This window comes from Malania oleifera, chromosome 13 (assembly GCF_029873635.1).
Source record: "Malania oleifera isolate guangnan ecotype guangnan chromosome 13, ASM2987363v1, whole genome shotgun sequence".
NCBI classification, from domain to species: domain Eukaryota; kingdom Viridiplantae; phylum Streptophyta; class Magnoliopsida; order Santalales; family Ximeniaceae; genus Malania; species Malania oleifera.
Genome location: NC_080429.1, coordinates 77,825,747 through 77,847,493, shown reverse-complemented (window position 1 = coordinate 77,847,493; position 21,747 = coordinate 77,825,747).

Below are 21,747 nucleotides of genomic sequence, written 5' to 3'. Positions count from 1 at the left end.
AAGGACTTTGAAAACCTCACAAAGTCCAAGCAGCCTAGCTAGTTCTAGTGCTCCATACATTGTATCTATAAGAACCGGAACCATGATATAAGGAATAAATAAATATGAGAAGGGTAAAATGGTAAATTGAGCAGGCTTCCTCAACAAAGCCAGAATTCGTCGGCGAGGGCCCTTCTATTGTTCGACAACAAACCAGAATTCATCGGCGTGGGCCCTTCTATTGTTCGACAACGAAATGTAGGTGCTTGTTGATGAGGAGAAGCCGAGGAGTTTCAGGAAATCCAAAAATCTCAGGCTCGTCGACAAGGCCACCGCTTCGTCAACGAACTCCCTTTGTTGACTCGTCAACGAAGACGTCGCCTCATCGATGAGGTTGGTCGAGTCAAAAGTGCTATAAATATCCGTTGGGTTGCTTCTTAGCTAAGTAATCAAGTTCTCTCTTTCTCTCTTTCTCTCTCTCTCTCTCTCTCTCTCTAGATTTCTTCATCGTACATTGTTAGAATCGATGATCCAACATTACTACTAGGATCAGGGAAGGATTCTCTTCGAGATTTGTGGAACGGATCTTCGTTTCGAGCATTTTTGGGTTTTGACCCAAAATCGAGGTAAGGCTCGATTTTCATTTTCGTTTTGGTAGTTCTATAGGGAATGGAATTGTAAGTATGTTTTGTACTGTGGTTTATAGGTTTTGGGAACTTGGTTCGCAGTTCAGGAGCTGTAGAGTTTGGATTTTGGATTTTTGGAGAAAGGTAAGGGGATTCTGTTTATATTAGTTATTTTCAAAATTGGACTCGGTAGAACTGTGGTTCACGGTCCTGTATGTGTTTTGACTACTCATTTGGGGGAATCTAACAGGTGAAAATTACGGGATTTCATGTTACAGTTTTGGGAAAAAGAGGGCATTGGGTTGCATCTTCGGTTTCATTGGAAAACCGTGGATATATTGTGATATATATATTGTGTTATGGATATGGTTGTGCCTTGACTTGTTTAAACTGCATTTTTGGAAAATCGTGATTTTTAGATTACCAAATGGGTGTAGATTGAATTGTTATATGAACATGCATGAGTTATGTTTTGATGAAATGAAATAGGAACGGGGTTCCGAATTGTTCTAGGCTTTGATGTCCGATTTTTTCTGAAGAGTGCGCAATACCACTAGATCAGCTAGTTTTTATCGAAGGGTGTGAAAATACCAGATCTGCACCGGCTCAACGTTGTGAGCTTATGCTATGCCAGGTTACCGGGGGCACCGATTTTTGCTGAAGGGTGTGAAATAGCACCAAACAACCCGACTTTTGTCGAAGGGAGTGAAATACCACCAGACAGCCTAGCTTAGGCTAAAGGGTGTGATGACACCAGATCGTATTGCTTTGTGTCATTGGTATACTGGAACTGTTTTGTGAAAATATTGGAACTGTATTGAACTGTGTATGTTTTATGTCATGATAACACTCATATGCCACACACCGATATAACCTGATTTTTCCTTATTGAGAGGTGTCTCACCCCTATCGTACGTACATGTTTTCAGGTCCTTTGAGTAATCAGAACTAGCGTCCTTGTATTGGGAAGATAGTGATCAGTGTACTGCGTGAAGTACTTTTGTAAGTACTAGGACTATATTAGGTTGTTGTTTTGGGTTTTGACTGACACCCAGGTTTATGTTTTATATTATGGAGCTTAGACTCTTTTTGTTTAGACTCTGGTATGGCACCATGTATGTATAGAAAGAATAATTTCTGCTGCATATATGTTGTTGATTAAGGTGTAATCCCAAGAGGGGGGGCTAATTGGATATTAAAAAAATAATCCACTTAATTTCCTTTTTCACACTTCTTATAAGTTTACCAACTACTTCTAGTTGCTCAATTATGTGTGAGTGTGGCAACCTTATCTATGCATGCAATGTACTCAATTTAAATATAGCGCGGAAAATAAAGAGTAAAAGGAAGGGAGAAGACAAACGCGATTTTACGAGTTTCAACCAACTTGGCCTACGTCCTCCCCTTGAGCAACCACTCAAGGATTCACTAAAAACCCTGCTCCTTAAAGTGGGACGGAGCGTCCCTTACAAACCGCTGCTTACAAGAGGTACAACTCCCTCCTTATCCGCTGCTCACAAGAGGTACAACTTCCTCCTCACACCCGGTTCACAACCCGAACCGTGTTTACAATGAAATCTGAAAATAACACTCAAAACAATACTTCTAACAAAATCTTGTGAGTACAATTCAATTTCCTAGTACATTAACATATGATATAACTTGAAGCTCAAGAATGTATGAAAAACGATACAATCGTTTGATGTATAATATGTGTCAACACACAAATTCGTATTTAATCAAAACTCCCAAGTGAAAATATATTTGGAATACTTTGGAGTCCACTAGGGTTCTTGATTCACTTTGTAAAGATGCACAAGTATATTTGAAGTGAGCTATTTAACAAAAATTTGACTTGAATACAACTTAATCAAAAATCACAAAATTTTCCTTCAAGTTCCAATATTTTAATCAAAGTAGGTTTTTCAATAAGAAACCCAATGAATAATATATATGAATATGTGTTTATGTACTTCTTGAATCGCAAATCAATCAACCAAGCTAACAAGTTTTTCTCAAAACATGATCTTTTCGAAAATCAGTTTTTATATGTGAATACACACTTAAGATCAAAACCTTTTTCTAATGATAAATACGTAAAGAGATGAGAGGTTCTTGAAAAGTAATAACTTGACAGATCAAACATTAATACTGGATTAAAGTTTAGTTGGATGAATGAATGCCCTTTTGATTTCAGTAGAGATTTTCCTAAGGAAGATGGAAGAAGATTGAAGTGCAGAAAATTGGCTCTAAGGTTCAAGTCTTGCAATGAGATGTATATCTTTCTTGTTGTGTCTCTTAGCTTGTATTTTAGGGTTTAGATATTCATAATATATATTATATTACCCTTAGAATTAATCTCAGTTGTTGGATCAATAAGATACTTCGCGTGTCTTTTTAATAAAGAACTGATTTTTAGGCTTTCCCGCTAGTTCAGGCAACCAAACTCAACTTCAGGCCCCTGAAGTCTCAACTTCAGGCGCCTGAGGTTCCAAGGTCAGGCGACCGAAAAGTGTCGACCAGGTTCTGTCTTCTCCATTTAATTCTTCAGGCGACTGAACTTAATCTTCGGGAAACTGAAAAAATTCTTCAGGCTACTGAGGTTTGAGTTTAGGCGACCGAAGTCCCCATTTTCTCAAATTTTCATTTATAACTTAAAAATTTGCTTGGCTTCTTTTCTTGGGTCTTTCGTAAAATATATTTTTCATGATTTTGAAAACATTTCAAGGTCCATGAGAGTTTCCCAATGATGTACATGAAATGCATAAATCCTAAAACCATTCTAAATTATAATGAGCCTTAAATTAAATCATATGAAAATGTTAATACATGAGTTCTAAATACCCTTTCCCAAGATATTCTTGAACTTTGTCGCTTGCATCTTGATTCTCGTACTCTTTGAGTTCCATGGATCTTTCCAAGATTTGTTAACTTTCCGTGCATGCTTAGTGTAAGTCCTGTTCACAAACTTAATGCATAGATCAAATATCAAGTGATTTGTCATTATCAAAATAAGATTGGACTCGTAGAGTCAACATATGTCATGTATGTGAATGTGTATAGGGTGTACGGAAACCCTACGGGGTCGGACCCTCATTCATTGTTGTATCATTGATGTTTTATATGATACAGGGACAGGTTAGGTAAATAATTCACCCCTGGGTCCCATTGCAGGGTTCGGGGCGTGACAATTTGGTATTAGAGCTAACCAGGTTGCTACGTCTTGTAGATTTGGTTAGGCGTAACTATGTGTACATACAAGAGTATAGGAGGTAGGAAATGGGTAGAGTAGGTCGAGGGTTGTTTTTTTGCTAGAAAGGGACTCATTGGTTGTGTTTTGCGTTTTTCCTGGAATGACAATTTCAGTAAAATCACGGCAAACCATTGATGATTTTCGTGTCGATGTGATATGGTAGACTTGGACCCTTGAGATGGTAGTTAACAATATTAGTTGCAAATGATTGTGTTAACTATATGTGACATAGGAGTGCTAATAGATTCCTATTGTATTTTCAGAATGGAGCCCAAGGATAATAACTTGGAAAGTACTCCAAGGAGACTTTGAGCGATGAGTCTCCTTCTGTGCCTTGAGTGTTGACGAGGCAGGTTATGCGGGAGATCAGGTGGAGTGTTAGGAGACACGAACGCTCTCCTACTGCTACGGGGTGTACCATCGAGAGGTTCACACGTATGCAACCTCCGACGTTCTCAGGAGAACCCAATCTGATGATAGCAGAGGACTAGGTCAAGAAGACCAAGAGGATTTTGGAGGTCCTACACTACACAGATAAGCAGAGAGTCCTCCATGCTACCTTCCAGTTGTCTAGGGAGGTGGGACGATGGTGGACTGCGGTGAGTCTGCTGGGGAAGCAGAGAGCCAGTCCTACAGAGATGACATGGAACTGGTTCAAGGAAGTGTTCTTTGAGAGATACGTCCCAGCCTCCACACGTGATGCAAAGGCGGATGAATTCTCTGCTCTAACACAGGGAGATATGACGGTGCAGGGGTATGCTGCTCGATATATATAGCTATCCTATTTCGCGTCGTGTTTGATCTCGAACGAGTACAAGAAGACTCGGAGGTTTGAGAAGGGCTTGAGGAAAGACATCCACAGGTTAGTAGGAAGGCTGCAGATCCGCGAGTTTTCAGTTTTGGTAGATAAGGCCACTGTGATCGAGACCGGCATCTGGGAAGATGAGGTGGATCAAGAACTAAAGAAGAGGCCAGTACCTTCTGGTTCTCAGTATGGATCTCGCCAAGGATCATGGAAGATAAAGAACAAGAGCTTGATTTATCATCAAAATACCAAGCGTTAGGGTTCTTAGGTGAATCAGTCGCGTGATCGTTGTATTAGGTGCCACAAATGGCATGGCAGTGAATTCCAACCGTTTGGGGGTAACTACTAATCCTGTGGCCATTCAGGTCACATGGCTCAGGTTTTTCATACACTAAAGAGGGGTACGCCCACTTCGAGTTAGAATCGGGCAAGTAATCAGGTATCCTGAGGAATGTATCAGGTGAACACAACTGTATCAAGGGTATACTCGCTTACTTCAGTGGATGCTAAGCATGCAGGGAATGTGGTGATAGGTACTATGATGTTGCTTTTAAATAGAGTTGTGGTTTTATTTGATTCGGGACTGACCCATTCCTTTATATCTTCTAACTTTGTAAAATTATATGGAGTTGAGATCTGAGCCATGAATAAAGAATTGTCTATAGCTACACTATCTAGGAGTGTAATGTTTGTAGGAGGATGTTAGAAGACTGTCCAGTGGTAATTTAGGGAAGACTGCTACCGGAGAATCTTGTAGTGTATGACATGTCTGGGTTCGATGTCATACTAGGGATGGATTGGTTATCCTCCAGTTATGCCATGATCGACTGTCGTGGAAATGTGGTAGTATTCAAACCTCCTAGGGGGTAGGAGTATGAGTTTGTAGGATCGTGTGTGCGTTCGACGCCTCAGGTCCTATCAGCATTACAGGCGAGGAGGTTACTCTTGGACGGATGTCAGGGGTACCTAGCTTGTGTGAGGGACCGCCGCGGAATGAGTTGAAGCTTGAGGATATTCGAGTGGTTAATAAGTTCCCAATTGTGTTTCCCGAAAACTTACTCGGTTTACCTTCGGATCGTGAGGTGGAGTTTGTGATAGAGTTATTGCTTGGCAAGGCATCAATCTCTAAAGCTTCGTACCGGATGGCTCCAGTAAAACTTCAGGAGTTAAAGAAGTAGTTGCTGGAATTATTGGACAAGGGCTTTATCCGACCTAGTGTTTCGCCCTGGGGAGCTCCAGTTTTTTTTGTGAAGAAAAAGGATAGGTCAATGCATATGTGCATTGATTACCATGTAATTAACAAGGTGACTGTGAAGAATCGTTACCTGTTGCCTCGTATCGATGATCTCTTTGACCAGCTGCATGGGACACAGGTCTTTTCGAAGATCGACCTATGGTCAGGGTATCATCAGGAAAGGGTTTGATCTGAGGATATTGCGAAGACTGCTTTCCGAACCAGATATGGCGACTATGAGCTTTTAGTCATGCCTTTTGGGTTAACGAATGCTCCGGCAGTGTTCATGGATCTGATGAACAGGGTTTTCCATGAGTACCTGGATCAGTTTGTAGTGGTATTTATCGATGACATTCAGGTATACTCGAGGAGTTTGGAAGAACATGAAAACCATCTGAGGTTGGTGCTACAGATTCTACAAGAGAGGAGACTGTATGCCAAGTTGAATAAGTGTGAGTTCTAGTTGAATCAGGTCGCATTTTTAGGTCATCTGGTGTCTAAAGGTGGTATCTCAGCTGATCCTAACAAGATTGAAGCTGTGGTCAACTGGGTGAGACCGAAGAATGTGCAGGAGGTTTGGAGTTTTCTAGGACTGGCAAGGTATTATCGTCGGTTCGTGGAAGGATTCTATAAATTGTCTGGACCTCTGACATAATTGACCAGGAAGGGGTGAAATTTGACTGGACCAAGGATTGTGAGTAGTGTTTCCAGGAGTTGAAACAACGATTGATTACTGCTCCGATTTTGACCATTCCTTCAGAGCATGCCGGTTTTGTGACCTATAGCGATGCATGTCTGAAGTGTTTGGGATGTGTGCTTATGCAACAAGGTAAGGTAAGAGCTTATGCTTTTTGGTAACTCAAGGAATACGAAAAGAACTACCCTACGCACGATCTGGAATTGGCTGTTGTAGTTTATGCACTAAAGATCTGGTGACACTACCTATATGGTGTTTAGTACGAGATTTTCACTAATCATAAAATCCTTAGGTACTTTTTCATGTAAAAGGAGTTGAACATGCGGCAGAGGAGGTGGTTTGAGCTGATCAAGGACTACGATTGCATCATCAGCTATCACTCGGGAAAAGCCAATATGGTGGTTGATGCATTGAGTTGGAAGTCGGAGCATGCGACAGTATCAGTAGTGGTAGCTTAGCATCATATCAGATGATATTTGGAGAGCCTTGGTATAGAGTTGGTGTCCGATGATCATCAGGCTTCCATTGCTAGTTTTGTGATCCAGCTGACTTTGTTTGAGCGTATTAAAGTCGTGCAGGCTAGTGATGCAGAGTTAGTTGAGATTGTGGAGAAAGTGCAGAAGGGGTTGGCTACAGATCTTAACATCTCTGAAGAAGGGGTGTTGATGTTTGGAACCAGACTGTGTTTTCCAAACGACGACGAGATCAAAAGGACGATCCTGGAGGAAGCGCATAATTCATTATATACGGTACATCCTGGTTGCACGAAGATGTATCGAGATTTGCGCGAGACCTTTTGGTGGAGTGGTATGAAAAGGGAGATTGCTCAGTTCATGGAGTAGTGTCTGATGTGTCAGCAGGTGAAAGTTGAACATCAGAGGCCGGAAGGGCCGTTACAGCCGTTCGCTATTCCAAAATGGAAATGGGAGCATATTTCCATAGAACTTGTGACCGGATTGCTGCCAGCGCTTCATGGGCAAAATGCCATTTGGGTGATCGTGGACAAGTTGAAGAAATTTGCTCATTTTTTACCAATGAAGGTTAGTTACCCTTTGAGTAGGCTAGCAGACTTATACATGCATGAGATAATTAGAATGCACGGGATACAGATGTGCATTGTGTCAGATCGAGACCCGAGGTTTACCTCTAGTTTCTGGAAGAGCTTGCAAGAAGCATTGGGGATGAAGCTTACTTTCAATACAGCGTTCCACGCCCACACTGATGGACAGTCGGAGAGGACAATACAGATCTTGGATGATATGTTACGGGATTGCATGTTAGACTTCAGTAGTGGTTGGATACAGTTTCTGCCACTAGCAGAGTTTGCTTATAACAATAGCTTCTAGGCCAGTATCAGGATGGCACCATTCGAGGCTTTGTATGGTCAGAGGTGTCGGTCACCTTTGTACTGGGATGAGGTTGGTGAACGTTAGGTGTTAGGACCTGAACTTGTGCAGTAGGCATCTGAGAAGGTGGGTTTGATCCGGGATAGGATTAGATTGGCTTAGAGTCGGCAGAAGAGTTACTCGGTTGTTCGCCGCCATGAGTTGGTAAGGTATTTCTGAGAATCGCTCCAATGAAAGGGATGATGAGATTCAGAAAGAAGGGCAAGCTGAGCTCGGGGTCGGACCCTTATTCATTGTTGTATCAGTGATGTTTTGTATGATACAAGGACAAGTTAGGTTACTAATTCACTCCTGGTTCCCATTGCCGGGTTCAAGGCATGACAGTATCAGATCCTACACCAGCACATTCTCCCACAAACAATGGAGAGCTGCAGGGTGATCATCTGGAAATGGATGCAGAGGGTGTTGAGTGGGGGAAGCAACAACCTCCTTCACTAGAAATTATGGAATCATCACATCAGTCAGATGATGAAGCATCTCTTCCTCCAGAAGTTGTTGAGCCTAGAAGATATAGAAAAGGTCATTTTTTGATTCCGTCGAGAGATATCTGAAGTCATAATATTTTTTACTCACAGATGAGGGGGAGCCAGAAAGTTTCCAAAAGGTCTAGTCTCATACTGACAAAACCAAATAGGTGGAAGACATGAAAGCAGAGATGAATTCTTTACCTAAGAATCAAGCGTATGAGCTTGTAAGACTTCCCAAAGGAAAGAAAGCACTGAGGAACAAATCGGTGTTCAAGATGAAGAAAGAAGGTAGCGGACAGATAGTGGTGCATAAAGCCATATTGGTCGTCAAAGGTTTCAAATAGAAGAAAGACATTGACTTTGACAAGATAGTTTCGGCAGTAGGGAAAATGACAAAAATTCAAGTCATACTCTGATTGGTAGCCAACTTAAATTTAGATCTTGAAAAAGATGTGAAACAACTTTCTTACATGGAGGCTTAGAAGAAGACATCTACATAGAGAAACTAGAAGGGTATGAAGTTCTAGGGAAGGAGCACCTAGTCCACAAGTTGAAGAAAAGTCTCTACGGCCTTAAGCAAGTGCCAAGACAATGGTATAGAAAATTTGACTCTTTCATGATGAGTCATGGATATAAGAGGACTGTAGCAGATCAGTGTGCATATGTTCAGATATTCCCCGATGGTAGTCTTGTCATACTACTGCTTAATGTTGATGACCTGTTGATCATTGGTTAGGATGCAAGCAAGATCAACAAGTTAAAGATGGAGTTTTCCAAGTCATTTGATCGAAATGAAAGACTTAGGCCCAACCTAGTAGATCCTAAGCATGAGGATCAATCGTGATAGGAAAACCAGAAAATTATAGTTATCACAAGAGAAGTATGTTGAATGGGTGATCAAGAAGTTCAACATGGAAAGTGCTAAGCTAGTTAGTACTCCACTGGTTAATCATTTCAAGTTAAGCAAGAAGTTTCCTCACTCATCAGGGAAGAAATGTCAACAGACCCATACTCGTCAATAGTTGGAAGCTTGATGTACGCAATGGTGTGTACGAGACCAAACATTGCCCACGTTGTAAGCATTGTGAGCAGGTGTCCAAGGAAAGATCATTGGGAAGCTGTGAAATGGATTCTCAGGTACTTGAAGGGTACATTAGGACTATGCTTATGTTTTGGGGAAGCTAAACCAATCTTGGAGGGTTACACTAATGCAGACATGGCTAGTTATCTTGATGGGAGAAAGTCCACATCAGATTTTTTATTCACCTTTGCAGGAGGAGTTGTATCTGGTAGTCAAAATTGCAGACGTGTATTGTACTATCCACAATAGAAGCATAATATATTGCCGCAGCGGAAGCTGGGAAGGAGATGTTGTGGTTAAAGTGGTTTCTTCAAGTGTTAAGGGTCAAATAGGAAGAATATAAGGTACATTGTGATAGTTAGAGTGCTCTGTACTTGAGAGTAAGAATTTTATGTACCATTCCTAGAAAAAACATATTGACATTCGCTATCATTGGATACACGAAGTGATGGACAACAACTATTGAAGCTAGTCAAAATTAATACTAAAGAAAATTCGGCAGACATGTTGACAAAGGTGGTGACTTATGAGAAGCTCCAACTATGCAGAGATATAGCTAGGATGGACATCAACTGAAAATTGACATATTATTCTCCTTCTATGGGTATGGAGGGGGAGAATTGATGGATCCATATCCAATCAAGAGCAGTCGGTTGCTGCTCCTTCAACATTTTCAGCGTCAGCTGCTCCTCCGTCAATCTTTGTGGCATTGGTGGCTGCTCCTTTCAACCTTGTTGGCACCGGCTGTCTAGAATGTCAAAATTAGGCAGCTTACCAACTTTGATCTTTGACCCTCCCCTTACCTATATATATATGTGTGTGAGTGTGTGAGATGATAGATACAACACAAAGGCAAAGAGAGTGAACACCGAAAAGAAATCTTATGTAAATAAGTGTGTGTTGTGAGTAGGTAGAGAGAGCCGTGAGAGTTGAGTGAGAATTGTATCCTCCTCCTCCTCTTTATTTTTCCCTAAATACATATAGTAGCTATCTCTCCCGTAGACGTAGGCCGGAATTGGCCAAACCACATAACTCCGGCGTGTATAATTTTTTCTTGTGTGCCGATTTATTTCATTAATTTTATGGACCGATAAACCCAACAGTGATGAGATATAGATACCTTACCCAATCAACACTTACAATATAGAGATCATCAGGGGCACCTGTGTACCCATTGAAGGCATTGGCATTCCTAAAAAAAATCCTGTAAAGAACATCAACCCCCACCCCCTGCTCCAATGCCTCAGTAGGGATGCTCCACGGTGAATGGTCAAAAATTGGATGGTTAGAACTTCAAATAACCATAAGGAAGACCAAGTGAGAATAAGGAGGGGACTAAGAAAGAAGAGGGCAAGGACATTCAATAATACAAAATGTTCTCTTCAAGTTTTTCCTAAAACTTTAACTTAGGCATTAGAAGATTTCCTCAAATCTCAATTCTAGCCACCCTAATTTTATAGCAAGAAAATTGTTTAAGGAAACCCACATCCAATAAAAAAAAACACTTAACCCAAAATCGTATGCATTTACAACATCTATAATCACTTGAATATCTTAATTTGTTCTTCAAAAAAAAAAAAAAAACATATTTAGGTCACAAAGGTCAAGGAAAAGACTATTTTTCAAACTCATTTTGCATATGATATAATATTTGTGCAAAAAATAAACTTTGTATCATTTTAAATGGTCAATTTGAGTCAAACTTTACTATTGTGAGTATTGTTGATGTTATTATTAAGAAGATTGAAATTAGGAATAGCTTCCCAAGAGGGGGGGTGAATTGGAATCTTTTTATATTTTGATGATTTTCAATCTTTTTTTTAGATACTGAATAGAGCGCAACAGATAATATATAAACACTTCTTAGAATACTTGTAATTTAAACAAACAAGATAATCAATAAAGCTAAAACAATTTAATCACTCAATCAAGGATAATATTTCTTTTGTTGATTTCCCTGTGAATATCTATCACCTGCTTTGAATTAACTTTCGATATGTGCCTCTCTTGATTAAGATTTTCGTAAATTAACCAACGTACTCCCTTTTTGGTTTCCGCAAACAGTGAATCGAAACGTACTTTCTAAATACCAAAAATCTTTATTTCTTTCTCTTTGAAACTTGTTACCTGCACTTTGAAATCATACAACACAGAAAATAAAGTATATAAAATAGAGAGAAAGACACAAGATTTTTACGAGGTTTGGCTTCAACACAGCCTACGTCCTCGCCCTTGGCAAAATACCAAAGGTTTCCACTATAGCAGTTCCGTTATCGGGTGGAACAACGCCTGTTTACAATCACTCCTTTGGTCAAGACTAGAGCCCGCCTTCTCCAAACAATATGCCCTTGTTTGGTCAACGTTCCAACAGCCTGGAAACGTTCAAAATCTACAAGAGAAATATCAAAACCTGATGTATAAGAGAAGCTCACTCAAAGAGCAGATTAGAACAGATAAGAACTATGTACTTCAAAAGATAAAATATCAAGAATGAAAAAAACTTTTGAAGCTTTTCAAAGAATTCACCAAAATCCTTTTCTCCATATGAGAAATCAGTAATTCTTTGGGATTTGATGAACAAAATATCATAACAACAATACTTTCAGCTTTGCAAGAGATTGAGTAAGAGATTTTAGAGCAAAAGAGCTTTGAGAGGATTTCAATGCTTGGATAATCAATTTTGATTCACAAGAACCATATATTTATAAGCTTTCAAGTAGGTTCCCTTGTTGTAAGAGTTTCCTTAAAGAGTTTCCTAAGTTATTAGAAAATTTGGGTTTCAAACAGCTATAATTTAAAAATAAGAATTTTAAAATTTTTGCCCATTGAACAGTGTTTAGTTGACTGAAGTGTCGTGGTCAGTCAACTGAAGTTCCTTAAACCTTTAAAAAAAATTGAACTGGATACAGGGTCAGTCAACTGAAGTTAGAGTTCAGATGACTGATGTCGCAAGTTCATTTGACTGAAGTCACAAGTTCAGTCGTTTGAAGTTTCTTACACTCTTAAAAAATAAAACTAGATACAAGATCAGTCATCTGAAGTCAAGGTTCAGATGTCTGATGTTGCAGGTTCAGTTGACTGAAGTCACAAGTTCAGTCGACTGAACTCATTGCTGCAACTCTCTGCCTGTTCCTGAAATTCTTCAGTCAACTGAACTTATTTTTCAATCGACTGAAGTAATTCTTCAGATGTTTGAACTTAATGTTCAGTCAACTGAAGTCTCTACTTCAGTCATCTCAACTAAAAAGTTCAGTCAACTGATCTTTACTAAAATCTATTTTATAAAAAAAACTTTCTTTAAAACTCTTTTGCTCTCTCATGAATTTAATAAATACTTAATTAAATAAGTCTTTAAACCTTAATAATCTCTTAGAAAAAGTTTCAAAATATATTTCAAAGATATTTTACCTTTTGAAATACTTACAAATATATTTCATAAGCCTTCAAGCTTGAGTTCTCTTAGCTCTTGAGATGTTTTGAACAATTTTCTTGAGTTTCAAATATATCAGACCCTCTATGAATCTTTAAGAAGATATCTTCATACTTGACTTATACTTATTCTTCTCTTAAACCATACTTGATCTAAATTTGAGTTTTGCTTTGAACCACACTTGATCCATATTTCCTTAAACATTAAAACTCAATCTTTCTCAAATTAAATCATTCTTTATTTGTTATCACCAAAATTAATTGAAAGATCTTGTTAGGCCATTAAAGATAAATTGTAAGAAAGATGGATAAAAAAAAATAAAAAAAAACCAGGGTTTGCAAGGAGAGGTAAGTGGCTCGTGGCTTATTTTGTTCTAAATTAATTTCTGCTGTCTGAGCTCATTCACTTCTACTGTGATCAGCAGGAAAAGAATGAAAAAGCAAAGATCAAATACCATAGCTTCATTATTACTTCCCTAGTCAGCTAGCACCCAGCCCAAGCTAACCTCTCCGACCTACTGTATCCATCGTCTCTCTCAATATCAAGAGAGCAACAGCAGCTTAAATTGAATTCTCTTCTGCGGGGTTGAATTGAAGAAAGCGCCCCAAATCACGGGATACGTAGCAAACAAAATCTTTCTGCATGTGTAGCCCTAGGCACGTACCTGCCTACACTAACGTAGTCTGTTTACGCCATGCCCCTTCAATTCCAATTCAGTCTTTCGAAAAACAGTACCATTGACGTACCCACAATGACGCAATAATTAGTCTTTAATTTTTTTTTGGATAATTCAAAAAAAAAAACTTCTTATATATAATATACTGAGCAATCAGATATCTAGCCTCTATACTATTGTCCCTTGCAATAGCTAGGATAAGATGGAGTGTTAACGATCAATTAATATATTTTTTTCTTTCATCAATAAAATGAAACAATAATTTCTTCTATTCCTTTTGAAAAAATATACTTTTTTCTTCTTTTAGAGAGAGAGATGACAGTGGAGTGCATTGTTTATTAAAGGATGAGAGACTTCAATGTGAGGAGGGGGAGGGACACTTTCTTTGGCATTTGGAAGCAATATTAAGATATATATATATATATATATATATATATATATAAGGAAAATATTAGAAATTGTATGGAATTTGAAAGTAATACTAAGATAACATTTAATATTGCTCTTTCTCACAAGTCAATTGAAAAATAATTAGGTAATATATATTCAGATGTAAGGCAGATATAATTCTATAAAATCATATTAATTCTAGTATAACAATTAATATATTAGGTGATACTAGTGATGGGACTTAGGTGCATCTTTTTAAGGTGCAAACTGCTCGATCGAGATTTACAATTAGTTTATCAAGTGTCTATTTTCTCATAATGTGAAAATTGAAATGTATTCCACCTTTTTGTTAGGAAAAATTCTCTAGTTAAGAAGCCCACAATGCAATTTAAAAGCAGACGCATTGTGTGTGTGTGTGTGTGAGAGAGAGAGAGAGAGAGAGAAGGGGGTGCGGTCGGGCCCCCATGCAAAGAAATTAGGTGCCGATAGCACGAAGGATTTGTAACGTGCACAATGAAAGTAGCTTAGACAGGGTCTCGTCTTCCGAGGCAAACTGTGAAGCGCGAGCAGTGGTTCAGAGTGATAGAGGTGTCCACCATTCCAGTGTTACTATTTCTCTATTGGCTGCATTTTAGCACTATTACTCTAATTAAAACCCTATATATATAATGAAGTCATGCGTTGATTTTTTTTTAAAAAAAATTTTATCTTTTGGAACAATAACAATTTCATTTTGAAACAATAAAATGATTTTTCAAATCAATCATAGTCACATGAACATGAAATAATAATAATAAAAAAAAAAAGTTTTGCATATGTATCTTGCGCATGAATTTCATTGTCAAAATCTTGTAGTGTTCGAGAAAAACTTACTGTTCCCTTCTTCTTTTTTTGATTATAAGGGTAAATATATTGATCAAAATCGTATATACAAAATACACTAGACATTCCCGGGCCTAGGGGAACATAGTACCAGTCAGAGAATTATAATCACAAAACTAACAAGTTACATCAACACCTGGGCATACCCAGGGCCATCAATGGCCAATCCAAAAACAAAACAAGAAAAACTATACATCAAAACTAACATGTTACATCAACACCCGGGCATACCCAGGGGCCAACAATGGCCAATCCAAAAACAAAACAAGAAAAACTCATGTTGTACTTCCAGACTTACACTACAGCAAATTAGAACCAACGCCACCCGTAATCAACTGAGTACAAGCCAATTCTGTCAAACACCACCCTATAGGTATGTCTCTGGATCACCTTTACTAGGTCCACAGGAGATATATCATCTCCCTCAAATTTTTTTTTATTCTTGAAGTGCCATAGGAAATAAACCGTGGTAGTCAGGCCTATTCTCTTTGAACGATGATAAAAAAGGATATATACATAATAAAAGAAGACAAAACAAAGGTAAATGGGGGTCTAAAATAGTACAATTTTAGGACCACATCAACAGGTGCTAAGAAGGTATAGCATGGCTAATGCTAAACCGATGAACACACCGTTGGTGAGTCATTTCAGGTTGTCTACTGCCCAGTGCCCAAAAATGGACGATGAGGTTTTTGTTATGTTGTGTAACGCTCCGACCCGCCACGTAAGCCTGGAGTGCTAGAAAACATAACATAAAATAAAATACTCTCTGATACCTTTCATAAGAGGGTCCGACCCTGAAGAGTTCATGGTTGCCCTATCCATAAACAACATACAATAAAGCAATGGAAAAGTTTCAATCTCCAAAACACCATACCAGAGTTTTAAGTAATTACTATTACAAAAATACTTCCAATGTTTTTATTACAATTCCAAAAAGATAACTTGACCATAGTCCAGTACTTACACAAGTACTTACAAAAAAGACTCCCAGAACACTACATTCTAGAACCCCCTAGAACGCTAGGTTCGGTTTCCTGTAGGACCTGTAACAAGATTTGTATATTGGGGTGAGACACTTCTTAGTAAGGTGGATTATATTACATCAATGTGTGACTACATGAGTTTATTCTAATAGAAAAACAATAGTAAGTTTAACTGAAATGAGTTACGCAGTTAAAACATTCTCAACCCTATAATATAGGAGATATATATATATATATATATATATATATATATATATATATATAATTCTTGCAAAAGATAGTGTAGCTCATTACAAGCGAGAGTTCACGAGGTTGGGATAAGATACAGGCTCAAACACTGTAAAATCCCTTGGCTCGGTATTCAAAGTTGTAACTCCACCCATTTTATTTTTAAATCATGCACATGCATTTCGAACTCATCTCTGCCTAGGAACACCACATAAACACCATTTACTTCCCCTATGGTATGAGTTGTACGGTCCGTAGACCCGATCTAGCTCTGGCAGCCCACCAGTCTAATCACTTCAATGTTACAAGTCCGATTTGGTCATTTCCCACCCTAGATCAAACACCTGAGCTAGTGACCAATCAAATTTTCAGATACCCACCCTTACCGATAAGGCATGGTTGCATTGTATCACCCACTAGCAACGGTACAGTGCTTCCATAGTAACTAGTTTCTCAGGTGGTTCATACATCAAATATACAATTTATAAAGAAAGAACAGCAACATGTTTTCATTCCATAAAGTATTTAAGCAATTCCAGTATTTTTCACAAACTCATTCATTCATCAGCATTAACAGACATACACAACCCTCAGTCTTAAACCGGTATCTCGTTTTTAACAATTCCTTGAAAACAATTTGGAACTCGAGTTCCCATATTTCATACCAAATATTCCATAAGTTCAGTTCATTCACATTAACCATCTCATGTCACACACATTTGATTAAATATGTTATAATATAATAAATGGTTTGTAAAACTATGATTTATATAAAACAGGGTTTCAAACATCTCCAACTTTTAATATAATAAGAATATATAAGTTTAAAGAAAAATGGAAACCATACTCCAAAACCCTAATTTTTCCAAAATCATAAAATACAGTTTAATTGGTTTAGATTTCAAAATAACTGATGTAAGACAAATCCCCTTACTTGGCTTACAAGGAAGCCCACAGGAAACCCCAAACTCCATGCCCTACGACATTTGCAGTTCAAAATCTTGAAACCACAATTTTCCCAAATAAATCAACACAAACTCTAGATCAACAACCATTAATCATTTCCTAAGCCTTCCTATAGTTCACAACAACCATAAAGGCTTAAAAATCTACTTACCCTGATTTTGGAGTAACTCCCAAAATGTTCAAATCAAAGATCTGCTCTGCTAGACTTGTAAAGAATCTCCCCTAGATCCTCATAGTAACTTTTGTTCATCGAATCTATCAACGAACAGCGAGAAATCGTAAAGAGAGAGAGAGAGAGAGAGAGAAAGTGAGAGAGAGAGCATGGGCGTGGGTTAGAGAGAGAGAGAGATAGGAATTATGTTTCTTAATGAAAAAGCAAACAAAATTTCTATTTATAGAGCCCTTGACTCGGTCAAATTCATCGACGAATGGTGCCTTCGTTGATGAACCACTGAAGGTCGTTTGTCGATGAAAGAAGGACATCGTTGATGAACCCTAAGCCTAATATTTTCCAAAAGTTTTGGATCTCTTTGTCGAAAATGCTCTGACATTTGATGAAGAGCCACTAAAGGGCCTTCGTTGACGAGAACGTGGAGTTCGTCGACAAATTCGTCGACGAAGCCTACTGAAAAATCCCCTATTTTCTTTCTTATTTAATTTCCTTATTTTTCTGGTTCGGGTCTGTACAATCTCCCCTGCTTATAAAAATTTCGTCCTAAAAATTTTCTGACTAATGCCAATTACCTCTTTATCTCACAATCCATCCTTACCGAAGAGTCGGTAGCGACCCACATAGCGAGCCCGTCCCAAATTTATTACCTTTCCCTCACTTATGGCTGAGGAATATCGTGGTTACATACACTGTCTCGAGAGATTACAATATTCATACAAAACTCACCCGAAGACCAAACAAACACCAAGTTATAAACAAACCTACACTAAAACACTATACATACAAACTGACACTTTCTCGAGAGATTACAATATTCATACAAAACTCACCCGAAGACCAAACAAACACCAAGTTATAAACAAACCTACACTAAAACACTATACATACAAACTGACACTTACTTACCGTCCTACCCACTTGTCTAGCTCTAAGCATCTCTGAAAAGATGACGATACTTTTGATGTATCTCTGACTTTAGTTCTCATAAAGCTTCCTCCACTACGTGATTACGCCATAGTACCTTTACTAACGAATTCTCTTCGTACGCAGTTCCTGCTCCTTACGATCTAGGATCTGTACTGGTATTTCCTCATATGCCAATGTGTCTCCGAGCTCCAAAGACTCTTAACTAATCACATGCGAAGGATTTGAGATATATCTCCTAAGAATGGACCCATGGAACACGTCATGAATCCTAGATAGTGCTAGGGATAATGTTATCCTGTACGCCACCAAACCAACTCTTTCTAGGATTTCCAATGGCTTGATGTACCTAGGGCTTAGCTTCCCCTTTTCCCCAAATCTCATTACCCCTTTCATCAGAGCAATCCTAAAAAATACGGCATCACCTATCTCGAACTCTAGCTCCCGTCAGTGAGTATCCGCATAACTCCTTTGCTGACTCTGAGTTGTCCTTATTCTCTCCCTGATAACCTAGACCTTCTCAATGGCCTGCTGGACAAACTCCGGCCCTAAAATCTTTCGATCACTGACCTCATCCCAATACAATGGAGATCGACACCTTCGATTGTACAGTGCTTCATACGGTGCTATCCCGATGCTGGCTTGATAACTGTTGCTGTAGGCGAACTCAACTAATGGCATATATCTAATTCAATTGCCTTCGAAATCCAGTACACATGCCCATAACATATCCTCTAAAATCTAGATGGTCCTATCTGACTGACCATCTATTTGTAGGTGAAACATTGTGCTAAATGTGAGTTAAGATCCTAACACTTCCTAAAGACTCTTCCAAAATTGGGAAGTAAACCGTGGGTCTCTATGGACACTACATGCCCCAGGAATGCCACTTGCTTTAACCAAAACTCGCACTTCTTAAATTTCACAAATAACTTCTTCTCCCTAAGTACTTAAAGAACCAACCTCAAATGAATTGCATGCTCTTCGGGACTCCTTGAATAAACTAGGATGCCATCAATGGAAACGACCACGAATTGGTCCAGATACTCGTGGAACACGCTGTTCATCAAGTCTATAAACACTACAGGAGTATTAGTCAATCCGAAAGTCATAACTATAAACTCATAATGGTCATACCTAGTTCGGAATGCAGTCTTCAATACGTCCTCCGATTTCACCTTCAGCTGATGATACTCGGATCGCAGATTGGTCTTAAAGAGGACCTGTATGCCTTATAGCTCGTCAAACATATAATCTATTCTAGGTAATGGGTATCTACTCTTCACTATCACCTTCTTAATCTATCTGTAGTCGATGCACATCCTCATCTACCCATCCTTCTTCTTCACAAACAACACTGGTGCTCCCCAGGGTGAAACACTCGGTCAGATGTAACCCTTATCTACTAGCTCATGTAGCTGCTCTTTCAATTCCCTCAATTCTACTGGAGCCATATGATACGAAGCTTTCGAAATTGATGTCATGCTTGGAGTCAACTCTATAGTGAACTCCACCTCACAATTAGGAGGCAATTCCAGAAAGTCCCCTAGAAAAACGTCTAAGAACTCCCTCTCCACAGGGATATCCCCCAATTTATGTTCCTCCCTTGTTGCCTCTTTTTTGAATGCTAAATAACACTAACATTCTTCTAAAAGTAATCTCCTCATCTGCATGGCTGCAAGGATGTTAGCTTTGGTGTATTCCCAAGAGGGTGGGGGGGGGTGAATTGGAATTTTAAAACTTATTCTTAGGTTAAACCAAATGTTAGCATAATATCACAACCTAGGGTCTTTCTATGCAATCTCAAATGAGCAGATAAATATAATATGTAGAAATTTAAATCATGTGCATCATTCACACTATAACATACACGTGCAGTAAATATAAAGTGCGAAATATAAACAGACACACGATATGTTATTGGGGTTCGGCCAACTATGCCTACGTCCCCAACTCAAGTTTGCAAGCCCAAGGATTCCAATAATGCTCACTTAATGGGTGGAGCGGCACCTAATACAACCAGGTCAATTAGCACAGGGCTGACCTTAACCTTTACAAATTCTCCTTGCGGGGCAGAGAAGACCCTAGCAATCCTTACGGGCTAGATTACCACCCCCTCAAGCCATGCCTAGAATACAACAGTATTTTTCTCAATAAGACTGGTACAATGATTATGCTTTCATGTAAAGCAGATATGTACCCAATACGCGTAATCACATACACATCAACAATATGGATATAGTGTAAACTCAGTTATGCAAATAGTTGTGCAAACAACACTCAATAGGGTATGATCAATGGAATGCTCAAGAGTGTTCAATACAAGCAATATCTTGGAATTTAAGCAAAGAACATTTCAATAGAAAATCAAGATTCCAAAGATATTAATCAGATATTCAAACAAGCTCAAGAAGATTTTCTTCAATGAAATAAGCACACTACTAGTTTGAAAAATATTTTTGCTTGTTGAAAATATTTTTGTACAACAAAAATCAAAGTTATGGAAGTCTTGCAACAACTATGCAAAGACCCCTAAGCTTGCTAGTCTATCCCAAAAAAGATTTATAATATGAAATCAGTGGGATAAAATTAAGCCAAACTCCCAAAAATAATATTAACAATCAAACAAGCAAGGTTTGAGTTTAAGCCCTATCAAACAATCACAAGCACACTTTATAAGCTCTCACAATCTCAAAATGTATCAAGGGAATGAAAATTTGAGAATATTGGAACAATATGAGTGTTTGCAAAAGAGAGGATTCTTGGCTAATGATTTTTCTAATTAATTGCTAATCCTCACAAATGAGCCTATATTTATAGGTAAGGTAAAAATTATAACCATTTGAGACTTGTTGGGTATTCTTAGAAAAGTTCAAAAATGCTTAAGTATTAACCCATATTTACCACAGTTAAAATAATTTCAACCCGGCAAGGTTCAGGTGGCTAAACTGTGGTTCGATCGCCCGAACAGACACATTTATAAAAGGTCTTTAAATTAGTTTGACAGCCCGAACAAAAGTCAGAAACATTTCTTTATAATTTTGGGTGCCCGGTCTTAGGTTAGGTAGCCCGAACACACGTGTTCGGTTGCCCGGGAATTAATTTGAATTAAATTTCTCGGTAGCCTGAGTTGGTGAGGAGTCTCTTTCAAAGGGTTCAGGCGCCCGTGGAAGGTATGCATAAAATGGTTCGGTCGCCTGAGAGTAGGTCAATTGTTGACTTCTCAATAGTTCGGGTGCTCGAGGAGTATTGAACTCCTGGGGTTCGATCGCCCGAGCTCTCTCAAACTCCCTAATAATATTAAATTAAATGCATTTTTAACACTCCTGAATTATGTATGATATATGTGCGTGAGTGTTGGGACCTAGAGTCATACTAGGGACTTACTGAGCTTACCATATATCCTATATGCATGATATGCAGGTGATTATTACAGACCATATCCCTAGTTACTATTCCAGACCCATATTACATTAATTAAATTTACAATATGAAATAAATCTTTAGGGTTTTTATGTCTCACTTCAAGTGTCATTCCTTGAGAT